Source organism: Myotis myotis, unplaced genomic scaffold (genome assembly GCF_014108235.1).
Source record: "Myotis myotis isolate mMyoMyo1 unplaced genomic scaffold, mMyoMyo1.p scaffold_m19_p_12, whole genome shotgun sequence".
Classification (NCBI taxonomy): domain Eukaryota; kingdom Metazoa; phylum Chordata; class Mammalia; order Chiroptera; family Vespertilionidae; genus Myotis; species Myotis myotis.
In genome coordinates this window covers 45,487,164-45,500,415 of record NW_023416316.1, presented here as the reverse complement: position 1 = coordinate 45,500,415, position 13,252 = coordinate 45,487,164, and positions in this window count along the sequence as shown.

Below are 13,252 nucleotides of genomic sequence, written 5' to 3'. Positions count from 1 at the left end.
CCACCGCACGTGTCCAGCCTTGCCAATTCCCCATCTCACAGAGTGGACGCATGATGATACTCAAGCAGGATTCTGCACAGCCACGCCTAGCGCCTCCTTCACAGAAATGCTCAGCGGGGCAGTGACTGGCAGAGTGGGAATTTCAGTCCTCGCAAGGCTTCAAGCATGGCGAAGGTCTCTCTCCCTCAGAAACAAATTTCACTTGTGAGAGTGCTTGGAGCGTTTCAGATGCGAGGTGCACACGGAGATGGGAGGGCTGTGGGCAGAATAGCGGCCATTCCCATCTGTCTGGGGGCTGCAGGTGGCATTGGTCTCAGTGGACTCTCTGGGTTTCTGACACACTGATCCTGGATTTGCTTTCGAGTTTTGGTCAACTTGCCCTGGAAGCACCAGCTGTGATACTGGCAGCTCACGGGGCTCTGAGCCGTCTCCTCCCCTCCCTGACCACTTCTCATGTCTTCCGCTGCTCCCTCCCTGGCCCTTCCTCTAAGATTATAGCAACAGCCTCCTAACTGGTCTCCTGTCTCCACCTTTGTCCCTACGGGTTCATTCACCACCTGCAGAAAGAGTGATCCTGTAATGACACCAGTCAAATCATAGCACTCCTCTGCTCAACATCTTTCTCACTCAGAGTAAAAATAAGTCTCTACAATACCCTATAAGGCCCTGTAATAGGGCCTGTGGGTAACTCTGGTCTCCTTTCCTACTGCCTTTATCCTCACTGACAATCCAGGCATCTTCGCTCCTCAAACAAACTAGGCATGACTCTGCCTCAGAACATTTGCATTTGCTGTTAATCTGCCTAAAACACTGTTCCTTCAGGCACCAACATGGCTCATCATCTCACGTTCACAGAACCAGAGACCTGTACCCGACCCCCACCTTATTTTTTTCCACAGTACTTATCACCATCTCACATTTTATGTACTGTATGGACTGTTTGTCTCCCTCCTCCTGCTAGAATATGATCTCCATGAAAATAGTGATTGTCATCTCTCCAGTTATAGTATCCTTAACGTCTAAAAACGTGCCAGTCACAGAGCAAAAGTCCAGTGTATGGTGTGTGGAACACTGGTATTTCCTGCCATTGGGAGATGACATCCTACCAGCGCATGGACCTTCTTTCTCTACCTGCAGGAGATCTGGCCCCCACCCTCACCACAGACTCCCCTGGCCCCTGAGCTCACTAGTTGACCCTCTCATGTTCTAAACTACGGCAGGTTTCTCTGCTGCTTGTAGCATTAAAGCATGACCCCAGAAAGCAGGGTGACCCCAAATCTACTGTTCATTTGAACCAACCTTGGGACACAGGATCACTGAATTAAATGTGTTGACTGTGATTACTTTGGGGAAGTCATTGCATCCAGATTGACAATGGCAGTGGTTCTCAACCTGTGGGTCGCGACCCCTTTGGGGGTCGAATGACCCTTTCACAGGGGTCGCCTAAGACCACCGGAAAACACATATATAATTACATATTGTTTTTGTGACTAATCACTATGCTTTAATTATGTTCAATTTGTAACAGTGAAATTGGGGGTCACCACAACATGAGGCACTGTATTAAAGGGTCGTGGCATTAGGAAGGTTGAGAACCACTGTTAGGATGGCTCTGCTTTAGTTTCGCCTCTGGAGCTTTTAAAAAATACCATGCTAAGACCTTTCCACTAAGGGCTTCTGGCCCACGTAGTCTGAGCTGGAGGGTCAGGCATCAGTATTTTTTTTAAGCTACCACGTGATCCTAATGTACTTAATGACAGACAAAGCACTTTCATGCACTGTTGCATGTGCTTCTCACAGTACACCCATGTGATAGTTGGGATGGTTGATGTTTTTGTCCCCATTTTTTAGGAGATATCCAAGAGGATAATTTACTTGGCAGCCAGGGAGTCTAAGAGCCAAGATTCAAATCCAGTTCTGGCTCCAAACCCGGGTTTTTTTCCCACCAGAGGATAGCAGAAGTCATCCCTAAATGAGGCTGTGTATCCACACAAAGCAACCTCTACTTTTCCTTAATAACATATTTCTAACTGCACTTTATTGTCTGTTTTCTCCATTAGACAAACTCGAGAACAGAGATCAGGCTGCCTTATTCACTCAGAGGCTAGCGTATTCTAGGCCCTCCACAAACTATTTGTTCAGTGAGTTAGTGGTTGTTGGAGTGAGTGAATGAATGAATGAATGAATAAACAAATGAACGAACAAATGAATGGAGCCATTGTACCCATGATTCATTGCCCTATTTTTCTTGCAAATTCATCGTCAATTTGGTTGCTCCTGTCCTGCCTCAGTGGCTACACTGCCCAGAGAGTTACACTCATATGCTGACTTTACTCCAGGGACATCGGAGCTCATGTTTCACTCAGTTCAGGGGAGCGTCAGGAACCTTCTTTTCTTTCCTTTTCCTCAGAACATTTGTGCAGCTGAAAGATTGACTGGGCTATTGGCATGAAGAAATTAAATGTATCTCTGTTCAGAAACCCCAAACCAGCAGGCTTGTCATAAGTAGGTCTCAGTGGACTAATTCTCTCTCCCAGCAAGTCAAAGGGAAGGGAAGAATGATCTTCATTAAGATGTTTCACCAATCAATTTCTTTCCAGATGAATCGAATGGCTCCCTGCACACTGGAAAAGTCTCATCACCTCCAGTCAAGGATGTTATAGTCACATTACCAAGTCTGTGACTGGAGCCTGTGAACTGGCATTTCCCAACCTTGGCACTATTGACTTTGAGGGCTGGATAATTCTTTGTTAGAGGCCTGTTTTCTGTGCACTGCAGGACTGTAGCAGCAGCCTCTACCGTAGATGCCAGTCTCACACACACACACACACAAACACACACACACACACACACACACACACACACACACAACCCCTCCCACCACAATGATTAATTTTGTGTCCTCTTGTCTGGGCCACAGTGCCCAGCTATGTTGTCAACATTATTCTGGATGTTTCTGTAAGGGTGCTTTTGGATGCAATTGACACTTAAATTGGTGGACTTTGAGTAAAGCAGATTGTCCCTTACAATGTGGGTGAGCCTCGTCTAATCAGTTAAACTCTAAGCAGAACAAAAGACTGACCTCCCGGAGCAAGAGGGAATGCGGCTAGCAGACAGCCTTCGGACTTGCACCTCATCCTCGGCTCTTCCCTAGGTCTCAGCCGATGGCCTTTCAGTCTGAACTACAAATATTGGACTTGCCCGCCTCCACAATCATGTGACTCAGTTCTTTAAAATACATCTCTGTGTATATACAAAGATCTTATTGATTCTGTTTCCCTGGAGAACTGTGACTGATACCACCCCCACTCCCCGTATTAATTACCCAACTTTTGGAATTAATTACCCCCCAAAATGTCCACAAGCATGGCCAAAAGACCCCTGGGAAGCAAAACAGTCTGTTGAGAACCACTGCTGTGGACCGATGAGGCTAGACTTGCCTCAGGACACAGTTCCTAGAGAAGCTGACTGGGTGGGAATGATTTGGAACCCACAGGAAACTAAACTATCTCCTGGGAGGTGTTTTCTCTATGTGATTTGGCTGCAGATTGTGCCAAGCCTGACCTGACAGCAGAGGTCTCAGGAATCACTGGAACAGCTTAAGCTACAAAGGATCAGCCCTTGCCTTCAGCCATAAAACCCTCTTCTAAAAGAGCCATAGTATATGCTTGAATTTTACTTCAAATAAAAATAAAGCTTACCGAGCTCTTTCATTTATAGGGCTCTCTCAATTTATGTTGAAACATAAAGTATTGTTTGGAGAAGATGAGCCATAAAGCAGCTCAATCAATGCAGATTTTGGATGCTTATATAGGGTACAGGAGAGACTCAGTTACAAAAAAAAGAGGCAAAGGAAAATATAGTTATTATTCCTGAGTTGTAAGCTTTAATGTTCTAAGTCCTTCCTTAAAACAATATGGGGTGACTCCAAAAATGCCTGTACTGATGACAAAGATACTTCAATCAGAAATGAAGAAACCCTTTAATAAAGGGTTTATTAAATGAAATGTGAGAGTAAGAACCAGCAATATTTCTAAATTGCATATTATTTTCAATGTAGCTTTAAATATGTGCATGTCATTAAATAAATACGACAAGGAGACATTTGGCTAGTTTACCTGTATCTGTGAAAATTTAAGTAACCAAGTTGGCCCAAAGACACTTTGAGGAATACTCTCTCTGGCAGAGGAAGGAGCGCCTATATTCAAGCATATACGGTGTTTCTTCAGGCAAAAGGATCAGGAGTGCAACAACCCTCTCTTCTCCTCTGCTTTGCTACTTTTAACCTTTTCTTCTCCACTTCCCTTTCCCATTCTTCTCATCCTCTTCTGCTTCATTCTCTCCCTTTGTCTTCTTGTTCTCCTGGCTTTGCTCGCTCTCCTTCCTTCCTTCATATTCCTTTCAAGTATGTGCCTTTCCAACATCTCCATCCCTTTGGTCATCAGCTCCCATTCTTGTTCACATACCAAATTCCGATGGAAGGAAGCGAAGAAATGTGGAGGAAGAGGTAGAAAAAAACAATTCTTGTTTTGTCACTGAACATGTAAGTGTGTAGGAGCCTACAGGATAGACAAGGTGTGGGAAAAGTTGGGCAGAGGATGGTTCTCAGCATGAAGTTGGCAAATATTATTCATTGCCTGCCATGTGAATCTCAAAACGGGGCTCCCCAGCACAACTCCAAAAAAGCAAACAGAAATACAAAAGTGAAGGTTATATCTTAGTTATTCCTTCTATTGCAGGTATGAATGTGCTGCAAGAATCAACCTTTTTTTTTTCTTTTTAAATCAGATCAATTTGGCTAAGCGCCCACCCACCAGAGGTAGTGAATAATTTCTGGAAACGTTGGGTTTCTGGAAACCACTTCCTCACTCGTGGATCATAAAAAGTTCTACAGAACTTTAGCTGCCCGTAAAGCTGAGGGGCGCAGAGACCTTTAAGCTTTAGTTCATATGGTTGCCAAGAAAATGGCCATTCCCTAAGCCCTGTGACCTCCTGAGGCAGGTGCTTCTGGCTCACCTCATGTTCCCCCACATTTCAGGAGTCCGGCCTCCCCACCCCCACCTCCACTCTACTTTGCATCACCACCTCATTTTGCCCTTTTAACACCTACAATGTTTTCCCTCTTGGAGATCCCAGCTCCCTTCTCCCAAGAGCCCAGCTGCTGCCTTCCTCTTCCTCTTCCCCCTACCCCCACCCCCTCCCCCTCTTGAGGGGCAGGGGTTTGAGGAAAGGGGAAATGCCTCTCATTCTTTTAGTCACAGCTGTGAGAATGAGACTAAATTAATGCCTCAGTAAATTATTCTCCCATGCTTCTATTTTCTGATTTTCAGACTTTGGTGAGTTTTCTCAAAAGCTCCTGCTTGAAATACTTGAACAAACTGTTAGGTTATTTTTACTTTTTAAAAAAATCTTGGTTATTCCTAAGTATTGTTTCAAGATTTGCATTATTTCTTTATTATTTTTTTCTTTTGTTCCCATGAAAAAGACAGGATGGCTAACAGAGGCACGTCTGAATGTGGGTGTATGTTGCACTACTCTCCCAGGGGTGTGTTTAAAAGCTTTCCCTACCTTTCCTAGGTCCTTCCCTAATGTGTGTAATTCATGGGTATTTTAAAAGATAAGTCTTATGAATACTTATTTTTCCTAATGTATTTAAAAAGAATGCATGTGGGGCCAGGCCAACTCTTTTCTGAAGTTAACTCCAAAGTAATTAAATGGCCAGAGTCATTTGTTGCCTTATAAGGCAAGAGTCTGTAAGACCAATCCTTGCAATTTTTTCTTTATAAAACTCTTAAAATCTGTTCCTTCTTTTCACTCCCTGCTGTCAGCACATTGGACTCATGTGACTCTCTGTCTAGGGGACTGAAATAATCCAGTTATTCCTGCCTGCGGCAGATCCTGCCAGTAGCCTGTCCATATTCCTCACCCTTCCTTCTTCATTCCACACTGCCCGGCCCTTCTTCCCCCAGGTGCATCTTTGTCTGAGGGTTTCTCTGATGCCACCAAATGCCTTCTTGATGCCCACTTGGTAGGCTGGAAGTTCTGGGGAACCACAAGCCCCCACCCCCAGGAGCAGCCCTCAACTCTTGACTGGTGAGAGTTCATGTATAAACACCCCAGCTTCTGGACCCTATGGGTGGGATCCCTCTGAGGTGTGTGTTCTGCACGGACTCCCAGAGCCCCCCAACAAGATTCCTCTCCAGTTACCCACCATGAAAAACAGCTTGACGATGAACACACTGTTGGCTGCCTTCTGTTCCCTGTCTCTCTCCCTCAGTCCCATACTAGTCTTTCCTGGCCTTACCCCAAAGAATCAGTTCCTTGCACGCAAATCTTTGTTTTAGGGTTGACGTCTGGTGGAACTCATTCTAAGATACTGCCTCTCATGTTTACCCCCACAAAACATTGAGGCACAGTCTTGTTAAACTTTTTTTAAAAGTTCAAAGAGATTTTTTAAAAACTTTGCAAACACTGCCACCTCCACTTAGAAATTGTTGGCAACTTCCAGTGGATAAAGTACAAATGGTCTTGGTCTATGGCCTGAGACTCTGTACAAGTAGCCTTTTTCTCCATGCTGTAATCCTATTGTCTGCAACCCCAACTCAAAATGGAGGTTTCAACCACCTGAAACTATTCACCCACTCCCAAGGGACACAGTGCTTATCTTAACCCCCAACCATCTGCTGGCACTGTTCCCCTCACATGAGTGCCCCCACATACACACACTTCAGTGTATCTAAAGCTACCAACCAGCATCCACTCTCTGACCCCTTTTGCTGAACACACCATGACGTTGGCACTTTGCCCCTTCTTCTTTATTCTGATATTTACCATATCTTGTTTGTTCCTATCCTGGCCTTCCCATTTGGACCGTAAAATGCTCCTTGGGTAGTTGAATCACTTTCTAGAACACCTAGAATGCAGCTCTATAAACAGTAGATGATAAGGCAAAATTTGAACTCTGGCCCTGGACAGGCCAATAACTAGGATAAAACCCAGCCAAGGGCATGCGGGTCCTACTGAGTGAGAACAGAGACGATACCCCAAAGAAGCTGTAAGAATCGGCCTGGATATATGCCATCCAGAGCAGGAGCGTCCCAAGGTGCTGGAGTATGAGGGTGCCTGACCAAGGGGTGAAAGGTAAAAGTAAATTAACAGGAAAACACTGATGTGGGGGTCAATGTTTTAGAACTGTGCATTTAACGCCATGGGGGAGCCCTAGGAGAAGGGACGAATACATTGCCATGTGGCTTTCCCAAGCCTGGAGAGCAAAGGTGAAATGCCTAAGTTGTCATTGCAGATGGTAAAATAGGATGAAAAAATAGACAGAAAGTAGGATCGGAAACAGTTCATATTCCTTGGAATGAACAGTGATATTCATTTACAGTTCTGTACCAGGGCTATGTTAGCTCACCCACCTTCTTTCTTAATATAATTCAGAGAGATCTGGACCATCTGGAACATTGATCAATTACATCAATAAAATAAAGAATGGCTCCTAGGCTGGAGACCTTGGTAAGAAACGTGTTGAAGAAGGTGGGAGACAAACTCTACAGAAATTTAGGGACAGACCATTTCAGTAAAGCTTTCAGGAAGCACAAAAGCTGGGACTTAAAAAAGGGGGGCACACGTTTTGAGAGTCAGGGGCATGTCACGGCATCCCCTCTGAAGCAAAGACACATTGCCTCATCTGGCGGTCTCTAATACAGAGGAGGAGGCACAGTGCCTGGCGGGCCTCTTCGGGTTCGGGAGGCCGCATAGTCCACATGTGGGAATTCTTGCTTCGGTCAATACCTCAAAGGACATGGCCGGCCGCCGGCTGTAAGTGGGGCCTGGATCAGGAAGGCGCTGCACTGCAGGGCAGGCTGTGGTGAAAGCAGCCTGCTCACTTGGACCAGAACATCGGGCAGGCCCTGCGGAGTTGGAGGTGCCAGTGGTGGGAAGAGGTGCAGGTAAGCCCAACTAGGAGGATCACACCCAGGGCCTTGGGGTTCTGGAGCGAGGTCATACCATCTGAACCGAAGAATTACCCAGGTGCCCTCAAAAAAATGTATGCACACTTTAACAGCTGATAGCTCAATTTTGAAAATGAAATGTATTTTAATAAACTCTCCCTTTCTAATAATTCAAAGTATGTGTACACATCTTGGGGGGACACCCTAGACACATCCCAAGAAACAGCTCCTGGCATGTCGCTGAGCCCTGATGGAGAATGCTTGACTGGAAAGTGCCCAGGACCATCCTCTGTAACTGCCTATATGAGCTGAGTTATGTTCCACCTCCACCTGTTCCTTCACAAAGCCAGTGGACCCAGCACCAATACATTGTAAGATGGAAATGGTTTATCAGGGACTGAGCCCATGGAAGACCAAAGGGCATGCGTTCGCTGCATGAGAAGCGGCACAGACCTCCATACCACCCACAGGACTGCACCGTCCCCCTTTCTCAGCTCTCCCCTTGGCCATGAAGCAAGGTGCCACTCAAACAGCTGCAGGAGGAAGAAAAAGCCCAGGCCTAGTGGACAGGTGAGTTGGCTCAGTTTGTGGGTGCACGCTGAGACTAGACAGCATCATTCCGGCCTCACTCAGGCTGAAACAGGGAAGAGAGGAGATCTCCCCAGCAGGCAAGCAGTGTGCGTGAGCATCCACTTCATGTGGAAGGAGAAGTGGTGCTGTATGGTCGCATGACCTCCTTTGCTGTGAAGTGTCCCCTGTTCAGATGCTGTGTTATACAGGATCCATGCCTATGCATCAGGCACTTCATGAACTTCCAGGTGGCGGTGCTGGCTGAGGCCCTGTGGGCCGGAAAGGCAAGCCCATACTTGGAATAGGACTCTGTCCCAGTGAGGAGAAACCGATGGTTATTCCTGAATGAAAGGCCCAGTGTCCTCCACTTACCCGCAGGCGGCCTGTTCTCTGGGAATAACGCCATATCAGGGGCTCAGCAATGGTTTCTGTTGCTGGCAGCTTCTACTTCAGAGGAAGGCACGAAAGTTCATGCCGTTGGGCCCATGTGAAGCCTCCATCTCTGCCATTCCGTTCAGGCACCCGTCATGCTGGTTTTAGATGCTGAAATGGCCTAATGCTGAAAAGCTGACTAATGTCAACTGACTGAGTCATTTTGTCTACTTGGTGGTTTAGTGTTCACAGTGAATGCCTTTCGCTGAGTATTAACATGTAGAAAATGTCTACAGTTTGTGTCCACTTTCATATGTCCACCCACATGCCTTTACCCTGGACCTCCTTATCTCCCATCATCCTTTTCCTTCCAGGCCTCTGACCAGCTGTTCGAGCCGCTGGCCAATGATTCGGGGAATGGTTCCAGGGCACCCCATGGATACCGAAAGCCATGGATGCTCAAGTCCCGTATTTAAAATGGTGCAGAACCGTGCAGACACACCTCTGATGAAGCCTAAAATAAAAATTTAAACAAAAACTTAAACCCAGAAAACATAATTGACATAATTGTTCCCATTCTAGCTAAAACCAGAGCTGGTACATGTCGCTTGAGGAGTTTCGTTTTTACAAAATCATAGTACAATTTAAGTGCTCTTTTTTTTTTTTTTTTTTTTTTTTTCTTATGTAGGTTTTTATATCCCATACACAATGGTTTTGCACATAGAAGACATTCAATAAATATTTTCTGAATAAATGAATAGATTAATAAATACATTTAGGTTCTTTTTTTTTTTTTTTTTTTTTTTTTTAGAGAGATGGAGTTACATTTATTATTACACGTGGGCCCAAAGAAAAATGACTCTAGAATTCTGGGCGAAGTCACTCAGAAAGTTTCCTGTATTTGTATCTTTTTACCCTCTTTGTCTCCCAAATATGGAGTTTTCTGGTCCCCTTTGTGAGTTTTTTTTTTTTTTTTTTTTTTTTTTTTTTAATTGCTTAAAGTATTACAAAGGGTATTACATATGTGTCCATTTTATCCCCCCGCCCTAGACAGTCCCCTAGCCTCCCCTATCCCCCAATGTCTTATGTCCACTGGTTATACTTATATGCATGCATACAAGTCCTTTAGTTGATCTCTTACCCCCCTACCTCCTGCTCCGCAACCCTCCCCGGCCTTCCTGCTGCAGTTTGACAATCTGTTTGAGGCAGCTCTGCCTCTGTATCTATTATTGTTCAAAAGTTTATAATGGTCTCTATTATCCATGAATGAGTGAGATCATGTGGTATTTTTCCTTCATTGACTGGCTTATTTCACTTAGCATAATGCTCTCCAGTTCCATCCATGATGTTGCAAATGGTAAGAGTTCCTTCCTTTTTAGAGCAGCATAGTATTCCATCGTGTAGATGTACCACAGTTTTCTGATCCATTCATCTACTGATGGGCACTTAGGCTGTTTCCAGATCTTAGCTATGGTGAATTGTGCTGCTATGAACATAGGGGTGCATATATCCTTTCTGATTGGTGTTTCTGGTTTCTTGGGATATATTCCTAGAAGTGGGATCACAGGGTCAAATGGGAGTTCCATTTTCAGTTTTTTAAGGAAACTCCATACTGTCTTCCATAGTGGCTGCACCAGTCTGCATTCCCACCAGCAGTGCACAAGTGTTCCTTTTTCTCCACATCCTCTCCAGCACTTGTCGTTTGTTGATTTGTTGATGATAGCCAGTCTGACAGGTGTGAGATGGTACGTCATTGTTGTTTTGATTTGCATCTCTCGGATGATTAGTGACTTTGAGCATGTTTTCATATGTCTCTAGGCTTTCTGAATGTCCTCTTTTGAAAGGTGTCTATTTAGGTCCTTTGCCCATTTTTTGATTGGATTGTTTATCTTCCTTTTGTTAAGTTGTATGAGTTCCCTATAAATTTTGGAGATTAGGCCCTTATCAGATATGACATTGGCAAATATGTTTTCCCACACAGTGGGTTTTCTCGTTGTTTTGTTGATGGTTTCTTTTGCTGTGCAGAAGCTTTTTATTTTGATGTAGTCCCATTTGTTCATTTTCTCTTTCGTTTCAAGTGCCCTAGGAGCTGTATCAATGAAGAAATTGCTTCGGCATATGTCTGAGATTTTGTTGCCTTTGGATTCTTCTAGAATTTTTATGGTTTCCTGTCGTACATTTAAGTCCTTTATCCATTTTGAGTTTATTTTTGTGTATGGTGTAAGTTGGTGGTCTAGTTTCATTTTCTTGCATATATCTGTCCAATTTTCCCAGCACCATTTATTGAAGAGACTATCTTGGCTCCATTGTATGTTCTTGCCTCCTTTGTCAAATATTAATTGAGCATATTGGTTCGGGCCGATTTCTGGGTTCTCTATTCTATTCCATTGATCTATATGCCTATTCTTGTGCCAGTACCAGGCAGTTTTGAGAACAGTGGCTTTGTAATACATCTTGATATCTGGTATTGAGATCCCACCTACTTTGGTCTTTTTCAGGATTGCTACAGCTATTCGGGGTCTTTTTTTATTCCAGATGAATTTTTGGAGAGTTCGTTCTAGATCTCTGAAGTATGCCGTTGGTATTTTAATGGGAAGTGCGTTGAATTTATAGATTGCTTTGGGTAGTATGGACATTTTAATGATGTTGATTCTACCAATCCATGAACACGGTATGTTCTTCCATCTGTTTATGTCTTCCTCTATATCTTTTTTCAACGTCCTGTAGTTTTCTGAGTAGAGGTCTTTTACCTCTTTAGTTAAGTTTATTCCTAGGTAGCTTAATTTTTTTGGTGCGATGGTAAACGGGATTGTTTTTATAATCTCTCTTTCTGAAAGTTCACTATTGGTGTATAGAAATGCCTCGGATTTCTTGGGGTTAATTTTGTATCCTGCTACATTGCCAAATTCATGTATTAAGTCCAGTAGCTTTTGGATGGAGTCTCTAGGGTTTTGTATGTATAATATCATGTCGTCTGCAAATAAGGACAGTTTTACTTCCTCTTTTCCAATTTGGATGCCTTTTATTTCTTCTTCTTGCCGAATTGCAATGGCTAGCACTTCCAGTACTATGTTGAACAGGAGTGGTGAGAGGGGGCATCCCTGTCTTGTTCCTGTTCTTAGGGGAAATGGTGTTAGTTTTTGTCCATTGAGTATGATGTTGGCTGTGGGCCTGTCATATATGGCTTTTATTATGTTGAGGTATGATCCTTCTACTCCCACCTTGCTGAGAGCTTTTATCAAAAATGGGTGTTGAATTTTGTCAAATGCTTTTTCTGCATCAATTGATATGACCATGTGGTTTTTTTCTTTCAATTTGTTTATGTGATGTATCACGTTTATTGATTTGCGGATATTGTACCATCCTTGCATCCCTGGGATAAATCCTACTTGGTCATGGTGTATGATCTTTCTGATGTACTGCTGGATCCGATTTGCTAAGATTTTGTTGAGGATTTTGGCATCTATGTTCATGAGGGATATTGGCCTGTAATTCTCTTTCATTGTGTTGTCTTTACCTGGTTTTGGTATTAGGGTGATGCTGGCTTCATAGAATGAGCTTGGAAGTGTTCCTTCCTCTTGAATTTTTTGTAGTAGTCTGAGGAGGATAGGTTTTAGTTCTTCCTTGAATGTTTGGTAAAACTCCCCTGTGAAGCCGTCTGGTCCTGGGCTTTTGTTTGCTGGAAGCTTTTTGATGACTGCTTCAATTTCTTCCATAGTTATTGGCCTGTTGAGATTTTTAGATTCTTCCTGATTGAGTTTTGGAATGTTGTATTTTTCTAGGAATTTGTCCATTTCCTCCAGGTTGTCTAGTTTGTTGGAGTAGAGCTGTCCATAGTATTTTTTAACAATCATTTGTATTTCTGTGGGGTCTGTTGTTATTTCGCCTCTATCGTTTCTGATTTTGTTTATTTGGGTCCTCTCTCTTTGCTTCTTGGTGAGTCTGGCTAGAGGTTTGTCAATCTTGTTTATCCTTTCAAAGAACCAGCTCTTGGTTTCATTGATTTTCTGTATTGTTTTTTTGGTCTCTATGTCATTTATTTCTGCTCTAATCTTTATTATCTCCTTCCTTCTGCTCACTCTGGGGTTTTCTTGTTGCTCTCTTTCTAATTCTTTGAGTTGTAGAGTTAGATGATTTACTACCATTTTTTCTTGTTTGTTGAGATAGGCCTGTAGAGCTATAAACTTCCCTCTCAGGACTGCTTTCATTGTGTCCCATAGGTTTTGGATTGTTGTGTTTTCATTGTCATTAGTTTCCAGGATATTTCGAATTTCTTCTTTGATTTCATTGGTAACCCAATCAATATTTAATAGCATGCTATTCAGCTTCCAGGTGTTTGAGTATTTTGGGTTGTT